This window comes from Lepus europaeus, chromosome 2, assembly GCF_033115175.1.
Source record: "Lepus europaeus isolate LE1 chromosome 2, mLepTim1.pri, whole genome shotgun sequence".
NCBI lineage: Eukaryota > Metazoa > Chordata > Mammalia > Lagomorpha > Leporidae > Lepus > Lepus europaeus.
Genome location: NC_084828.1, coordinates 126,593,581 through 126,612,044, shown reverse-complemented (window position 1 = coordinate 126,612,044; position 18,464 = coordinate 126,593,581). Strand labels below are relative to the sequence as shown.

At 38.4% G+C, this 18,464-nt stretch overlaps 1 long non-coding RNA gene across 3 annotated transcripts in view; it reads left to right on the top strand.

Annotated features, from left to right (window-relative positions):
* LOC133774852 (uncharacterized) overlaps positions 1-18,464 on the top strand; it is a 294,451-nt gene that overhangs the window by 94,517 nt on the left and 181,470 nt on the right. Inside the window, exon 3 of one of the 3 annotated variants that reach the window (XR_009868173.1) lies at positions 14,157-14,266. The exons of the other annotated variants lie outside the window; for them this stretch is intronic. This is a non-coding gene — a long non-coding RNA (uncharacterized LOC133774852). The remainder of the gene's footprint in view (positions 1-14,156; positions 14,267-18,464) is intronic. 3 annotated transcript variants of the gene reach the window in all.

Here is an 18,464-nt window from a genome sequence, read left to right as displayed (position 1 = left end):
TTAACAGAGTCAGAACTAGGGAAGAGAGAATAGCTTACTGGAGCTGGCTAGAAAACTGAACAGAGTCACCAATTAAACAAAACTATTAGAAGGAGATGCTATAGGTTTTAAACAGATTTTTAAGACAATCAAAAAATATTTACTAACACATGTATTGCAAAAACCTTATTGCTTTAACAGAGGATCAGATTTGAGTTCTATGTCAAATAGACTAATAGCTTTTGCTTTCCATCTGCTGATTTCCTTGGTTTACATTTTGAAATAGCCCTTTAGAAATCTCCAAATTAAGAACTTTTTTTAAAAAATAAAGTAACACATCAAATTTCAAGCTTAGTTACTTCGAAGTGGTGTGGAACTATTTTCATATGGACAATTTATGAAAACATGTTAGCAAGCCCAAATAGTTTTTCTATATAATATAAGGTGCTAAGATTACCCACATTTACATTTAGACACATTCATCTCATTCACTTTATCCAATTTACATATAGCTATTACACTTAGATGACTGAAGATGCTGATATTATATCATACCTCTATCTGAACTGAGGTCAAAATTTGTATCAAATTCTACTCCTTTTCATAAAACCCTAGGTATAAATCAGTAACATTAAAGCAGAGATTGCGAAGTTTTCTTTAGGGACCATAACGAGTACCTATTGTTATATCATTGGAAACCTGTTAAAGCAAATTGCAAAATGAGTTTGGCAAGTCACAAAGCAGTATTTTTAAAGGCAACGATTCTCCTGGATTCAAAGAGAGAAATTTCTTCTTGGTATTCAGTTACAAGACAGGGACATCCTGTGACAGTAACTATAGGGTTAAATTGAAAAATCTTTCTCATCTCTGTCCAAATTTGGCAATATCAGCTAAAGCCAATGCTGCTGCTGCCATGAGCAAGGTCCCTACCTCCTGCGGCGTTTGTACATTGGCTGGAGGCCAATGCAGGTACTGGGCAGGTCTGTGCGTGCACCCTATACAGCACGAGTGCAACCCAGCCCTGCCTTCCCCCTCCCCAACCTGCAGCAAAGGTGGTGGGCACAGACAAATGACCCAGTGGAGCATAGAAGGAGGAGCAAGGCAAGAAGACATGGGCAGCCATCTTTTACCATGTTGCCGAGTCCCTTCTCCACATGAGGAGCTTGCAGCCGCAGCAGAGGTCCCTTTGATGGGATGGAGATTTCCTCTCTCCTAGCAGAGAGTTTTTGGGGCCGGTGCATGGCAGTGGTCTCTACAATGAGATGAGGATTTCCTCTCCTGACAAAAAGCCCTAGGAGCTCATGCACAGTGGGGTATCTATATAATGAAATGGATGGGCGTTTTCTCTTTTAGTTGGGGTACGGCTTTGGGGGCCCAACCAACAAGTGATGCCTCCTTACCTAAGCAGAGGAAGACCCCACTCTTCACCTACTTTATGCATTCAGGTCCCTATTTGAGGCACCAGTTGCGGACTTAATCCTGTGAAGTCTGCACTGTTGGGGAGAGCGGGGCGATGGTGTTCTCCACAAGAAGCACTGGGGACAGGCTTTGATGAACATGTCCGCTTTATTAGCAACTACCCACATCTTTTAGATGGCAGGCAGAAGGGGCGTAACTAATTCAGGGCAACACTAACTATAGGACAGAACTGACAGTGGCACCAATATGCCTCTCCAATCATCTTGAATGTCATGTAGCTGGGGTAGCTTTCCAGGTGGACCTACCCGGGAATAGTTTACCTGATTGGCAGAAGGCAGGGATGGGGCAAATGTGCCTGGGGGTCAGGCTAACTGCATGGGGTAGGCACGCAGCTTCATGGGATCACTCACAGTTGTAATATGGTTTGGTCTATAAAAATGAGCATTTGTGTTTTATAAATATATATATAATATAAATAGTATAGCAAGTTTTCTTAAATGTGACCAATAAATATTATCAATTGGTAAATTAATATTAAGCATAAAAAGTACATTTTAATTTATATCAGTAATAAATAAAAAGTCTTATAAATAATGGTTGTGAGAGAGCAAAGGGAAACCTGAATGATAATTTTCTTTTCTTAGCACCGCAAAGGAAGATTTCACATTATATAGTGTTGTGTATACAGTAGTAACTCAATAAATATTTGTTTTAGTGAGTTGAATTAAGCTACTTTTTTTTTGAGTTTATAATTTTTTTTTATTTAGTGAATATAAATTTCCAAAGTACAGCTTATTGATTACAAAGGCTTCCCCACCCACAACTTCCCCCCCACCCACAACCATCCCCTTTCCCACTCGCTCTCCCCTTCCATTCCCATCAAGATTCATTTTCAATTCTCTTTATATATAGAAAATCAGTTTAGTATATATATATAGATTTCAACAGTTTGTCCTCCCATAGCAACACAAAGTGAAAAAATACTGTTGGAGTACTAGTTATAGCATTAAATAACAGTGTACATCACATTAATGACCGAGATTCTGCAAGATATTTCTTTTAAAAAGATTGATTATTTTTCTATGTAATTTCCAATTTAAAACCAAGGTTTTTTTTTTTCATTTTCAATTATCTTTATATACAGAAGATCGCTTCAGTATATACTAAGTAAAGATTTCATCAGTTTGCACCCACACATAACCACAAAGTGTAAAAATACTGTTTCCGTACTAGCTATATCATTACTTCACCTTTGACAACCTATTAAGGACAGATCCCACATGGGATGTAAGTACACAGTGACTCCTGATGTTGATTTAACAATTTAACACTCTTGTTTATGGCATCAGTAATCTCCCTAGGCTCTAGTCATGAGTTGCCGAGGGTATGGAAGCCTTTAGGGTTCGACGACTTCGATCCTATTCCGACAAGGCCATAGTCAAAGTGGAAGTTCTCTCCTCTCTTCAGAGAAAGGTACCTCCTTCTTTGATGGCCCCGTTCTTTCCACTGGGATCACACTCGCTGAGATCCTTCATTTAGGTCTTCTTCTTCTTCTTCATCTATGGAATACTATACAGCAGTCAAAAACAATGAAACCCAGTCATTTGCAACAAGATGGAGCAATCTGGAAATCATCATGCTAAGTGAATTAAGCCAGTCCCAAAGAAACAAATATCATTTGTTTTCCCTGATTGGCGACAACTAACTGAGCACCAAAGGGTAACCTGTGGAAGTGTAATGGACACTATGAGAAATAGTGACTTGATCAGCTATGGTGCTGACTGATGATGTACAATGTAACACTTTATCCATTTTAGTATTTTTTTTGTAAACTCTGTAATTAACACACAATTATTCTGAGGTGTCTAAATCTTAACTGAAAAGTGATCCCAGTTAAATATAAGAATGAGAAAAGGAGAGGAAGGAGATGTATAATAGGGGACATGCTCAATTGGATTTGCCCCAAATGATGAAGTTAGAAAAGTTCCAGGGGATTCTGATACAATCCCATCAAGGTGGCATGTACCAATGCCATCTGACCAGCCCAGGTGATCAATTTCAGTTCACAACTGATCACACTGATAGGCCTAAGAGTCAAAGGAATCACACAAACAAGATTAATGTCTGCTAATACTAACTGATAAAAAAAAGAAGGGGGGGAGAGAAGGATCCAACATGGGAAGCAGGATACACAGCAGACTCATAGAATGACAGATGTCCTAAATAGCACTCTGGCCTCAGAATCAGCCCTTAAGGCAATTGGATCTGGCTGAAGAGCCTATGAGAGTATTTTAGGCATGGAAAGCCAAGACACGCTGGGGAAAAGAATTAAGCTACTTTTTAAAAAAATAAAAATAGTGAGAAAATAAAAATGAAGATAGAGTCATAGCATCTTGAAAAGAATTTGAGTGACTTGATCATACTTGAAGTTGAGATAGTTTTGAAAACATTCTGATTAAAGGGATTGTGTACAATCTAGGTATGGAAAGTCTAAGGAAGAAAACTTTGGGGGGGATTTTGATGACAAAAATATTAGCTTCCATTTATTGAATGATTATTATGTATGTGTCAGAGTCTTTTTCAAGTGCTTTACTTATGAAATCCACCTGTATTCATTTATTGAAGTTCCATGTAAAAGTGGGATTAGATTTACTCTTTGCTTCTCCAAATTCAAAAATTAGGACTACGTTGTGGACATTATAATGAGAACAATTTGAAGTGAATATGTGAATTAAAAAAAAGGACTCTTTTAAATTCTTTTTTTAAAATATTTAATAATTTTTTAAAGTTTTTTAAAAAAATTCATTAATTTATTTGACAGGTAGAGTTATAGACAGTGAGAGAGAGAAAGGTCTTCCTTCTGTTGGTTCACTCCCAAATGACCACAATGGCCGGAGCTACACCGATCTGAAGCCAGGAGCCAGGTGCTTCTTTCCAGTCTCCCACGCAGGTGCAGGGGCCCAAACACTTCGGCCATCCTCCACTGCTTTCCCATGCCGAAACAGAGAGCTGGACTGCAAGAGGAGCAACCGGGAGGAGAACCGGAGCCCATAAGGGATGCTGGCGCCACAGGCAGAGGATTAACCAAGTGAGCCACGGTGGGAAAAATGCATAGGAGAGTGAGGGCCCTACATAAGAAGGGAAATCTGGATTCATACTGAGCACCAGGAGCCAGCCACGTGGAGGAGCAAGCAGGCCAGAAAGCATGGGGCGGTTGGCCTGAAGGTTGCTGGGGCAGCAAGGGCCCACAATGCTGAAAGAGGCAAAAAGGGCCTTTTTGAAATTCAAATGAGATCTTCTTGTATCATGAATTTATCTATCATGGGAAGTGACGAAAGAAAACTGAGTCCCCATTGGTTTGGAAATTTTTAGAAATAATTAATGATTTCAGCTGAAGGTTAGGTGAATGACAGAGGACTTTTCTAATCCTAAAAATCTAAGTTTAGGATCCACTGGTTGGTACTAATTAAAGAAAGTAATGTACTTTTTTTTTTTTTTTTGTCAGGCAGAGTGGATAGTGAGAGAGAGAGACAGAGAGAAAGGTCTTCCTTTTTGCCATTGGTACACCCTCCAATGGCCGCTGCGGCCGGCGCATCACGCTGATCCGATGGCAGGAGCCAGGTGCTTCTCCTGGTCTCCCATGCAGGTGCAGGGCCCAAGGACTTGGGCCATCCTCCACTGCCTTCCCAGGCCATAGCAGAGAGCTGGCCTGGAAGAGGGGCAACCGGGATAGAATCCAGCGCCCTAACCGGGACTAGAACCCGGTGTGCCAGCGCCGCAAGGTGGAGGATTAGCCTGTTTAGCCACGGCACCGGCCCTGTACTTTTAGAAATCAAAATATAGGCTTTTGATAATGTGTTTTTGAGAATATCATTAGGCTTAACCCTATTCTACAAGATTTTGGGACACATATTAAAATTATAAAGCTTTAGGTTTGTTAATATTTGGTTAATGAAGCTATAAAACACACCTTTCTTAAACATTTCTAGAAAAGAGGTTTACTCTACTGCTCTTGATTTTTATCACACTGACTCTAGCAACCCTTGAATGATAACTCAAAATTTTTGTGTACTTGGCTTTTAATTTGTTTTATATTTGTGGAATTATTTACAGTTCAATAATTTTCACCTATATTGTAATCTTTTTCACTTATACTGTAGTGTAGTTGATTTAAAAATACTTACATAGCATTTATTATGATTTGACTTTTGAATATGACATTAGATCTTTCAAATATATGTCATATAATTATCTCCATAAAAGTTTTCTGGTCATGAAACCATGTCTTTTTGAGCTTTTTATGATTTGCGGTGTTTTAATCACTCTTATGAGTAATTTGACTCTTTCCAGAGACCAATTTTAATAAACAGAAATGTTCTTATGATTTCATGAGAATTGCAAATAGATAACAAAAATACTTGCAGAACTTAAGATACTGTACAGTTGGATTAAATTACTAAGCTTCCCACTCCTATGAAAAATTGGACAAAACTATCATTTACAAAATAGTCATTTACAACCTGGACAAAACTATCAATAAATTAATATATGACACTAATCTTCTGTATTACTTAGAAATAGTCAATGATGAATCTTATATTAAGAATGACAAGTCTCAACTATATGTTAAATGAGGAACTGGCTTTTGGTTTCTGGAAACTAATTTTAGGGTTAGAATATTTATCTAATGTCAATGTTGACAAGAACACTATATTTTATAGGTCTTTAGAAATCTTTATAACATGGAAAGTACTCTTGTGGAGTTAGTAAAATAAAGAACTAGTTTCTACCATATATGTTCATAGTTGCTGAGCTGTGAGAAATGGATGAAGGAGACCCTGAGGTCTGCCTGTGCTTTAGAGTATGGCTTGAGTATTTAGATGCTAATGAAGTGTTTTTATGAAGTTATCAAGAGCCTTATTATGATGAACTTTTCTACCAGCTAAGATTTCATTTGAAAATAATCAGAAGTAGCACATATGTTTTATAGCAAATGAGCCATTAAATTATATATTTTTGTAAAGAGTTATTGAAGTCCAGAGACTTTGTGGATCAGGGAAAAATAAAAAAAATCAGTTTCCATCATTTAAACTAAAGTTTGGCACATATTCCTAGAAGAAACATGTGAGGCTTTGCATCCAAATATAAAAGCATAGAATTGTCTCATTGTTCTTATCTACCTACCTAAGACCTAGTGTGTTATTTTCTGTTTTGTTTAGAGAGCAGCCATAATCCAGATGATGGATATAGTCTTTTAGGTTTTACTAATAAATTGTTCAGGAACTGAGTAGGCATTGTGATATTTTCAAGCTATTTTTTTTCCACAGGACTCTTTACAAACTTAGAATTATCATAGTAGAGAGCTCCAAGACAGCCAAATAGAGGTGTCCAGCATTCATATCTTCCTTTGCAAAGAAGAACCAAAGTAACAAGTAAATATCTGAATTTCAAGATGAGTGCCCAAGAAAGAACACTGGAACTCAGCAAGGTAGACAAGAGAGCTCCAAAGAACAGAGAGGCCTGCCTACAGAGAGAATCAAAGCATAATAGAATTGTGATTCCAAATCCATAGCCAAGGGGAAATTTCCTTTGCGGGGGTAAGAGTAAACAGGAGAGCCCTAGCTGACTCTTCTGGGACACAGGAGGGATCCACAGTTATCATAGACTTGAAGGCTTGTAAGGGGAGCTACCTGGAGTACATGTGGCAGCTTTGCTTCAAAGAACTCCTCAATCCCTTCCTCCCCCAATCCCACAGAGCACAGGCTGTGGCAATGTGATGCCATCTTTTGAAGGGAATCACTGTCAGAATTCATCTTGTTGTAGAGGATAGAAGCATATCATCATCCTTGGGAGCCTGCAGACATACCACTACATTAGCAAAAAGGACTGTTGCCTAAGGGACCTAACTGGACCCAGCAGCAGCAATGACTCCCTCAGTTCAACCCAAGAAATATCCTGAACTACACAGAACAATTGGTTAGCACACTAGTGTAGGCCCTACAGTCAAAACCTTAGAAACCAGGGCACTTCCTGTGCAGACTTAGGGCCATCCTCGTGCAACATTCCTCTCCCTCTGGAGCAGTGATTAAATAGGACTAAAATAGGACTGCTCATGCTATAGCTCCTGTTATAAGCCTGTTCCAACCTTGGTGAGTACTTCAGACTCTGATCTTGCCAGAGCCTGAGCCCATTTTTGCCTTTATGACTGTGGCTGGTCATGTATACTTTCTAGTCTGTGGCTTCCTTTTCAAGTATTCCCTGGCTTGGTGGGCACAGGTGTCTACAAATGCATACCCTAGAACTGGGCTTAGTATTGTCATTACCCCAGCCATCATCACCAAGACATGCATACTCATGCTGAGATTGAGAGGAGTCTCCAATGCCCCTGTTGGCATTGCCATCATTAACATTGGAAGAGGATGTAGAGAAACTACACTGTGGTATCTAATACTAAAGCTAAAGTAGCATACCAAACTGGCATCTGAATATACATTTTCACAAAAAGTCTTCAAACAACAAAAGCCACCCTTTCAAAAGTGATAGTGATCAGATAGATTCAAACAGTGATCTATCAGATGTACAAATATTAATATCGAGATGCATGAAGCATAATAAAGCAAAGCACTATGATACCCCAAAAGAAACAAAATAAGACTTTAGTATAAGCCAGCACAGAATGGGAAACTGATAAAATGCTTCATAAAGAATTGAAAGTAATGATTATAAGGATACTCAGAGAAATAAAAGAGAATATAGTTAGCTAAATGAAATGGGTAAATGAATGTATGATATGAATGAAAAATTAAGCAAGGAGATGGAGATCTTGAAAAAGAGCCAAACAGTAATACTAGGAATGAAGACAAATCAATAAGTCAAGTAAAAGAATACAGTTGAAGGTCTCAGCAGCAGATTAGATCAAGCCGAAGAAAGAATGTGTGAACTTGAAAATATGAAATATTCTGGTCAGATTAAAAACAAACAAACAAAAAGTAAACAAATGAAGACTTCATCTAAGACCTTGGGGACACTATATTATGGACCACTGTTTAAATTATTATTCCTGAGGAAAAGAAGAGTAGAGGCATCAAAAAATAATTCAGTGAAATACTGGCTTAAAAATTCTACTGCCTGGAGAAAGATATAGAATCCAACTAAAGGAGATCAATAGGAACCCAAATAGACAAGACCAGAAAAGGTTCTTACCAGGACACACTGTAGTCAAATTCTCAAAAGATACAAACAAAGAATTCCAAAATCTGTAAGAGAAAAGTTCTAAGTCACTTTTAAGGAAACCCTCATCTGGTTTTACAACAGCTTTTACAACAAAACCCTTATAGGCCAAGGTGGAATGGAATGAAATATTGCAAGTTATGAAAGAGGAAAAATCCCTACCAGCCAAGGATAATTTAGAGAGTGAAGCTGTATTTTATAGATGAAAGACATAAAGACTTCTGAAGACAAGCAAAATTGAAGGAATTCATCACCTGCAGACTGGCCATACAAAATATGCTTAAGGAAGTACTACATAAGAAACAAAGAAAGATAAGTGCTGATATACCCATCAGAAAAAGAACAAAGTATATTCAAAGCCAACAGAAAGATTTTATTTTAATTATAAGACTAAGTCATTACTTATTGCTAATAATTTTGAATGTAAACCATCCATAATTAAAAGTCACAGACTAGTTGTATGGATTTAAAACATTGATTTGATGTTTATAAGAAACTCACTTCACCAGAAAAGAAACACAGACTGAAAGTAAAAGGATGTAAAAAGATATTGCATGCAAATTGAAAACAAAGTTGAGCAGGAATAGCTATCCTTATACTTTAAGAATAAAAGTGTTAAAAGAGAAAAAGAAAATAACTTTATAATCAAAGAATCAATTCAACAAGAAGTTATGATGATTGTAAATGTATATACCTACTGTGGGAACACCCACTTTTATAAAGCAAGCATTATTAGAACTAAAAGGAGAGTATGCATCATCAACAACATATTTGTATCAATGAGAAGATCATCCAGACAAAATATCAACCAATAAACATCAGAATTAAACTACACCATAAACCAAATGGACCTAACATATTTTCAGAACGTTTCATCCAAGCCGTAGGATACACATACTTTTCATCTTCACAGGAAACATTCTTTAAGATAGACCATATATTAGGCCACAAAACAAGTCCTAAGAAGTTAAAAAGCATAATAATCATGTCATCTATCTTTCTGATCACAATGTACTAAAAGCAAATATCAACAACAAAAGAAACTGTAGAAAGTACACATATGCATGGAGATGGAACAATGTATGCCTAAATCAACAGTGGGTTATTTAAACCAAAAAGGAATTTAAAAATTTCTTTGAAATCAGTAAAAACAGAAACACAAAATACCAAAACTTATAGGATATTTTATCAAGAGAAAAGTCTAGAGCATAAAAGGGAAGATATCAAATAAACAGTATAATTATGCAGCTGATTGACTTAGGAAAACAAAAAATATTCATACTGAAGTCAGCAAGAAGGCAAGAAATAATAAATATGAGTGGAAATAAATGAAACGAAAGTGAAAAAACAGTACAGAAGATCAGTTAAATGAATGTCAGTTCTTTGAGAACAAAAATAAAGTTTATAAATCTTCAGCTGGACTGAGAAAAAAAAGACTAAAAATGAAAGATTAAAAGTCAGATAAAACTAATATTACAGAAATACAAAGTGTTATAGAAATACAAAAAGATTTATTTACTTATTTGAAAGTCGGAGTTATACAGAGAGAGAAGGAAAGGCAGAGAGAGAGAGAGAGAGAGAGAGAGAGAGAGAGAAAGAGGTCTTCCATTTGCTGGTTCACTCCCCAACTGGCCACAAAGGCCAGAGCCGAGCTGATCCGAAGCCAGGAACCTAGAGCTTCTTCTGGGTCTCCCCGACACGTGCAGGGGCCCAAGGACTTGGGCCATCTTCTACTGCTTTTCCAGGCCATAGCAGAGAGCTGGATCAGAAGCAGAGCATCCAGGACTCGAACCGGCACCCCTATGGGATGCTGGCACTGCAGGCAGTGGCTTTACCTGCTGTGCCACAGCACCAGGCCCTATAAGTTCCTCTTAAAAATCAGTAAACACTCACAGATAAGTAACTAGTTTAGACCTACAGAGCTCCCAGGGATTGTTCCAAGGAAGTCTGTGTGCCTAAGTGATATATTAAGGATGAGGACTAAATAAAGAGGGAATACTGATACATTCCAATTTTATTAATAAAAGGGGAGAACAGAAGGGCATTAAGACTTTTAAGATTGGCTCTAATAAAGATCCAGAGAATAAAGAGTGTGATGAAAACTTTTGAAGAATTGATGCCTGAATAATATGTCCATGTTATGAAATTTCTGTATCTTTTCTGTGTGTTTGCTTATAGCAAACTATAGAAAAGCTGGTTAAATAAAGGACGGGCATGATTATTTGGTAATTCAACAGCAATGACCTGGAGAGAGGGCCACATATTGAACCTACAGTCTTCCCTTGGTGAGTACTAGCATTATTCACCCAACCTCCCTAGCTGGAATCAGCAATCTTCCATGAGTTCTAACTGGATACATGGAAATTGCTTGGGAAAAAGTAAAAACATCCTCACGTCCAGGTCAGACTTTGAACTAATGAAATTAGAATCTCATGGCATGGTATATTCTTTTTCTTTTCTTTTTTTTTTTGAGTATTTATTTTAAGGTTTATTTTATTTGAAAGACAGAGTTACAGAGAGAGGTAGAAGCAGAGAGAGGTCTTCCTGGCTCAATCCCCAAATGGACACAATAGCCTGAGCTGAGCCAGTCTGAAACCAGGAGCCAGGAGCTTCTTCAGAGCCTCCCATGTGGGTGCAGAGACCCAAGAACTTGGACCATCCTCTGCTGCTTTCACAGGCACATTAGCAGGGAGCTGGATTGGAAGTGGAGCAGCCAGGATGGGAACTGGCGCCCATTTGGGGTGCTGGTGCTGCAGGCCTGGGCTTTAACCTGTTGTGCCGCAGCAATGCCCTAGTATCTTCTTTTTTTAAAGCTTTCCAGGCCATTCCAACCTGGGGTTACATTTGGAAACCAATAGGTTCAATTGCTTTCAGTCTTTATCTTGCATTGGAATCACCTGGAGAGCTTGTTAAACACAGGTTTCTGGATCCCAGATTTGGAGTTTCTGATTCATAGGAACTGGAGAGGGACCAGAGAATTTATGATTACAACAAATTCCCAGGTGATACTGATGCTGCAATCCTGGACTCTATCTTAAAAAGCACTGGCTTAAAAGACAATAAACAAAGATAAATTTTAAAAAAGCACTGGCTTAACCATTTTCCTTACTCCATTGCTCTATTTTCTGATGATTCACAAAGGCTCCCGAGTCTTATATTCTAAATATCTTCGTATCTAACTCGCCTCTCCATTTACTTCTAATTCTTCCATCTTAAAATATCTCTCTTCATCATGTCTTTGTTTCTGGTCTTACTCCACTCCAACCCATTTTCACATTGCTGATGCAGTGATTATTCTAAAAATAAGTATATTATGTAAAGGTGAATCTACAGGTTCAAATTATTAATTTGATGTAAAATTCCATGGCTCTCTTTATAGTAAAACTGTATTTCTACTTGTTCTGTTGAACTCGAGCTCTTTCTTTACTGCTTCCCAAGAAAACCTTGGCACCTTTTGTTCATCTTGCACAGAACTGAATAGGTACCTCTGACATAACATTTATTGTAGTGATTATTTAGACAGAAATCTTCCTTTCTGCATTGTATATTATTAGTGAGGATATTGTACCTTATTCATCATAACATTTTAAGGACTTGCTTATTACAGTACTTGGAATAAGGAGGAGTCCAATAAATAGATGCTGAGTGGATTGTATTTTTAAGTAATTTACTCCAGGTTTCTCCTATATTATTTGAATAATTCTTTAGTGAGGCTTTGGATAACTTTGTATTCATTTATCACAAATGTGATGTTACTGTTGTGATATTTTCTGGTTTTTACTGTTTTCTTAAAAAAATTGAGAAGCCTTGAAATCTCAGCCATGTAAAAAAAGTCAATATTTCTTCCAAAACGGAATACTATAAGCCATTATGTGAACATAATTTAAAATATTTAGGTTTTGATTTTCCTCATCATGGTCAGACACTTTTTGTCAGTGCTGAGCACAGTAAATTGTGGCATTACATTGATGAGATATATTTTTGATAATAATAGGCATGTCATTGAAAACATTACCCTGTAACTTGGATGGTAAAATTTTACTCACTTTACATTATGAAGATTTGACAAAGTCTCAATTGGAGTTAAGATCGGAAGGAAGATAATAATGGATTTTTTTTTTAAATTTTTGACAGAGTGGACAGTGAGAGAGAGAGACAGAGAGAAAGGTCTTCCTTTGCCGTTGGTTCACCTTCCAATGGCCGCCGAGGCCGGCGCACTGCGCTGATCCGAAGGCAGGAGCCAGGTGCTTATCCTGGTCTCCCATGGGGTGCAGGGCCCAAGCACTTGGGCCATCCTCTTCTGTACTCCCGGGCCACAGCAGAGAGCTGGCCTGGAAGAGGGGCAACCGGGACAGAATCCGGTGCCCCGACCGGGACTAGAACCCGGTGTGCCGGCGCCGCTAGGTGGAGGATTAGCCTGTTGAGCCACAGCACCGGCCAATAATGGATTTTTTTTTTTTTTGACAGGCAGAGTGGACAGTGAGAGAGAGAGACAGAGAGAAAGGTCTTCCTTTTGCCGTTGGTTCACCCTCCAATGGCCGCCGCAGTAGCGCACTGCAGCCAGCGCACCGCACTGTTCCAATGGCAGGAGCCAGGTGCTTCTCCTGGTCTCCCATGGGGTGCAGGACCCAAGGACTTGGGCCATCCTCCACTGCACTCCCTAGCCACAGCAGAGAGCTGGCCTGGAAGAGGGGCAACCGGGACAGGATCGGTGCCCCGACCGGGACTAGAACCCGGTGTGCCGGCGCCGGAAGGCGGAGGATTAGCCTGTTGAGCCACGGCGCCGGCCCAATAATGGATTTTTAAGAACTCAAGTTGAAACAGGAAATAAATTGTGAAGTCTGACTATAAAAGTAATTATCATTGTGTATTCTTTTAATCTTTGCATATAAATTTAGTTTGAATTTAGTGTGTAACAAAGTTATTAAAGACTCATGTTGTCTTACAAATATTAAACCCTTACTTTATATAAAATCACATACTAGTTTAAAAAACAAAGATTCCTGCTTCTTTCATAGGGTGAATTTTTTTTTCCTTGCTAGTATCAGTTCCCCTAACTGTGGAAAGGCACTCCAATTTTCCATTTCTTTTTGGAGAACTACTTCTCCTTTATTGTGTGCAGTGATAAAGGCAGTAACATTTGTAATGCTCCCACTCTTCATTACCCAAGGGAGGGCATGTGACTCAAGCTGAGCCAATTGACTCTTCCCTGCTCTAACTTTTGAGGAAAAGGGGAACAAAAGAGTTGAAGCCAATCATCTGAATGGCAGTGCTCAGGGTAAGCTAATCAGTGGTGTATCATGCCCTAAGGATCTAGGTCTTCCCCATTTTAGCTTTGCTATTACCAGTGTGTAGGTTTCTTTTCAAGCCAGATTCACTACATGGTCTCCAAATGGCTGCTATGCATCCAGGAGGCAGTGTCTGAATGCGTAAAAATAGAATTTCCTCTGTGAGATTAAAGAATGCCTTTTACAAAATCTTACCATTCAGTTTTCTCTCAAAAACCATTGTCCAAAATTGCATTATAGGTTCATTCCTTAACCAGTCATGGCAGGCAAATGGGACTACTACGATTGTCTTTGTTTGATGTCACAGATGATTCATCCTCAGCGTCTTCTGCTACTTGTCTACTTTGCTGGTAAGACATCCAAGTTTATCACACTGTCCAATAATCTTTCCTTTTTATTCAAGTATAGTTTTGTTTCTTCATTCTGTTCACATTTGAGGGGTGATATAATCCAAGATTAAGATCATAGATCTTTTTGCATATCCTTACTCTATTTGTTAGTATTACCTCAGTTTTCTAAACTCTTTATAAAAGAAGCCAGAACTGTACCAAAATCATATTTTGAGAAGTAAGTGAGTTAATGCAAAGTATTTAGAGCAGTGTCTGGCATATAGTAAACTCTCAATACATGATGACAAATTGTATTAGCTAAGACAGAGGCAAGGAGTGGAAGATGGAGCCTCTGGCAGAATCTCAATTTAGTATATATCTAGGAAGGTTCTACTTCGCCTTCTCAGTTGTACTCATTTTGGACTAAATTAGTAAAAACCAGAAATTATAAAAACTATTTATTGAACTTCTTTGGTGTATAAGGCAAAGGTTAAACATTTGTGTATGTATTATCCATAAACTCAAGTCAGTTCTGTGAGGCAGAGGTCATAGAAATATTCTTTTCTTTTAATAACTTTTATCATATTTATATCTATGATTATAATTATAGACATTCATCTGAGAAAAATATCAATAAAATGTCAACAAACTAAAGGACTTTTAATAAATTGGCTTTTACCATGGACAGTTTTATACATGAAAAAGTAGAGACAAGAGTTAATAAACTTCTCTCATCCAACTTCAACAGTGATCATCTCCTGGTAAAGCCTGTTTTATCCATGCAGCACCACTTCTTTCTGATGTTTAAAAATTGATGTTTAATCAAATTCTAGATACCATATCTTTTCTTTTAAAAAATGTATTTATTTATTTGAAAGGTAGAGTTACAGAGAGGCAGAGGCAGAGGCAGAGACAGAGAGAGAGATCTCCCATCAACTGGTTTACTCCCCAGCTGGCCACAATAGCCAGAGCCGTGGTGATCCAAAGCCAGGAGCCAGGAGCTTCTTCCGGGCCTCCATGCTATTGCAGGGGCCCAAACACTTGGGCCATCTTCTACTGCTTTCTCAGGCCATAGAAGAGAGTGGATCAGAAGTGGAGCAGCTGAGACATCCATATGGGATGACAGCACTGCAAGCAGCGGCTTTACCCGCTATGCCATGGTGCTGGCCCTGATACCATATATTTTCATATGGAAATACTGAAATATATATTTCTCATTGATAAAGATTGCTTCTTTAAACACATAACCTCAATATCATCATCATATATAGAAATAATATCAAGTTCTTACAACGTTAAGTATCTAGACTGGATTTGTCCCTGGAGAGAAGTCATGGGGTTCTTGTCTTTGTGTAAGAAAGAATTCAGGCATGAGACTGAGAGCAAAGTAGCAAGGTTTTATTGGGGCAGGGCATCCATTAGAATGGAAGGGACAGAGAGAGAGAGAGATTGCCCCGTCACTTAGACTGAGGGAAAGCAAAGTTACATGGTTGAATAGTTACATGGTTGAATGAGAATAACCTGGCAGGCCAGGCAGGCAGCTCAGTGGAGAGTGGAGAGCTGAGTGCGTAGTCTTTGTAGTCTTTGTTTAGACTCAGGGCTTATAAAGGAAAGATCCAGTTCATTCCTGCTGTTTCTGTTTAACTCTTCCCCCTTCTCCAGGATAAAGGGTTTGCTGAATGTCAATTAGGAAATTCCTCCCCAGGTTTGTTGCTTAGTATTATCAGACTGGGGGGAGCCATCCAGGCATGGGGCCTAAGGTGCCTGTCTTGGAGGAAGGATGTAAAGTTGTTTTTTTAAAAGATTTATTTATTTATTTGAAAGTCAGAGTTACACAGAGAGGCAGATTGAGAGAAAGAGAGAGAGAGAGCGAGCGAGCGAGTGAGCACAACAGCTGGAGCTGCTCTTATCCGGAGCCAGGAGCCTCCTCCGGGTCTCCCATGTGGGTGCATGGGCCCAAGGACTTGGGCCATCTTCTGCTTTCCCAGGCCATAGCAGAGAGCTGGATTGGAAGAGGAGCAGCCGGGACTCGAACTGGCATCCATATGGGATGCCTGCATTGCAGGTGGCTGCTTTCCCCACTATGGCACAGCACGGCCCCGTATGTAAAGTTTTATTATTCAGTGTTATCTGGCTAGGTAATCCACTGGGTGCTGAGGAGAGAGCTTTCCCATGGGGAAGGGCTGGGACCACCTGGAAGGTTATCAGGGTCTGGGCAGGACCTTGACGTGTAGATGCTGGGCTTCATTCAAAGTGGGCTTCTGTAGATGCTGGTTTCCTCAGGCCCCTCTCATACACACAGGCTAATTGCTAACTTCCTACCTTCTCTAAAACCCTTATATCTCTATTCTCAGTACTTTAAAAAATTTCATTCTCATATTTTTAAAAATTATTTATATTTTCACTTTTATTTGAAAAGAAGAGAGAGAGAGAGAGAGAGAGAGAGAGAGAGGTCAATCTTCCATCCTTTGAATAACTTCCTAAATGCCTGCAACAGCTGGGGCTGGACCATGTCAAACCAGGAGCTTCAAACTGTAAGTCTCCCACATGGGTAACAGAGACCCAAGTACTTGAGCCATCAATTGTTAGCTTCCAGGTGATTATTACCAGGAAGCTAGAATGGAAATGGAACTGGGACTTGAACCCAGGCACTCCAAAATGGGATTCAGGTATCCAAGGCAACATCATAACTGGTGCAACTCATGCTCACCTCTTTTCTTTCTTTTTAAATAATTGTTTAGTTATAATCCAAATAATATGTGTATGTTTACATGTTATTATTTTAAGTATCTCTTTTTTTTCCAAAGTATCTCTTAATCTATAGATAACTTTTCAATATCTTTTCTTTGCTTGACATTCATTTATTGAAGGATACATTTTTTCCCCCACAGTCTGGATTTTAGAGACTGCTTGCCTGTGGTACTAACTTAATTGATTGTAAATTTAGAGACCTGGTCATATCCAGACTCACTTTTTTTAAAAATAGCTAGTGGTATGTACCTCCATCAAGAGAATTCCTTTTGGTGATGTCAGTAACCATTAGTGATCATTGCCTAAATCCATTAACTCAACAGAGATTACAAACTGGTGATGTTCTGTTATCTTTGTTAACTAGCTGGTATCACTATGTAAAGAAAGAAACTCCCTCACCAACTACTAGGTTACCATGAAGTCTAATAGGTTTTAGAATAGCAGAATAATTCTTCTTTCCCTTTGTTTGCCAGTTTTCAAAATAATGAGTTGATACCCTAAGATTCTCAAAAGATCAATTATTGTTATCTTTCAAGTATTTTTAATGAACTACATATATAAATATAGTAATTTTTCTATTAGTTGCAGTTTTCTTTATTTTTCTCATCAAATTTTCACATCTTTGGCTAATAAAAACCTCTTAAAGCTGGCTGATCCTGATTTCCTTGATACAACACAGTATTCAGTTACTTACATTTTCTTGTATAAGAACTAGTATTCCAGCCCTAAGTTAGAGGTTTTTGATAAGAGCTGGCAGTGAACTATTTTTCATTGAAGGGAATTCACGATCAGCTTGAAATAACATGAAAGTCACTGCATAGATGATCCTCCAACACAAGTACTCAGAGACTATTAGATTAAGAAATATAGAACTGTGAGCCACTTTTAGACCAGCATTTAGGAAGTGATATGCTGAGGGATGAAAACTTCTCCTGGATTTATTTTTTGAAAAGATTTGACATCTTCAATGGCTGCATTTATGTCTATAGATAATGTCAGAGGTGGTCTCTGACAATGTCTACTGGAATCTTTTCAGACTCACCTTTTTGTTGATTCTCTTCACATATTTAGTTATATTTACATACCTAGTACTTTGGAAAGACTTCATCTCTTTGACACTGTTGATATTTGTTGCCTATGGGGGTATTTTATTTGGCCCTTGAACTATGCTCCTTTATGGAGGCTTGCCTCCACCTCTACCTAGACTGCTTGCTGCATAGGGTGGACTGGGTCACCTCATTCCTCCCCCAGCTCCCAAGTTGGGGTAGGACTTTGCCCCCTCTTATTTTTACAGAGGAGAACCTTATAAAACTTTTTTCTATAATACAATTTGTCAATAGCTAATATATCTGAAAAGATGATATCACAATGATTTCACCTCAGATTTTGTGACAAAATAAAGTGTCACCTTGGAACTAATAACATATAGATAATTTGAAAGAATAATTTTTAATGCATAAAAAGAAAG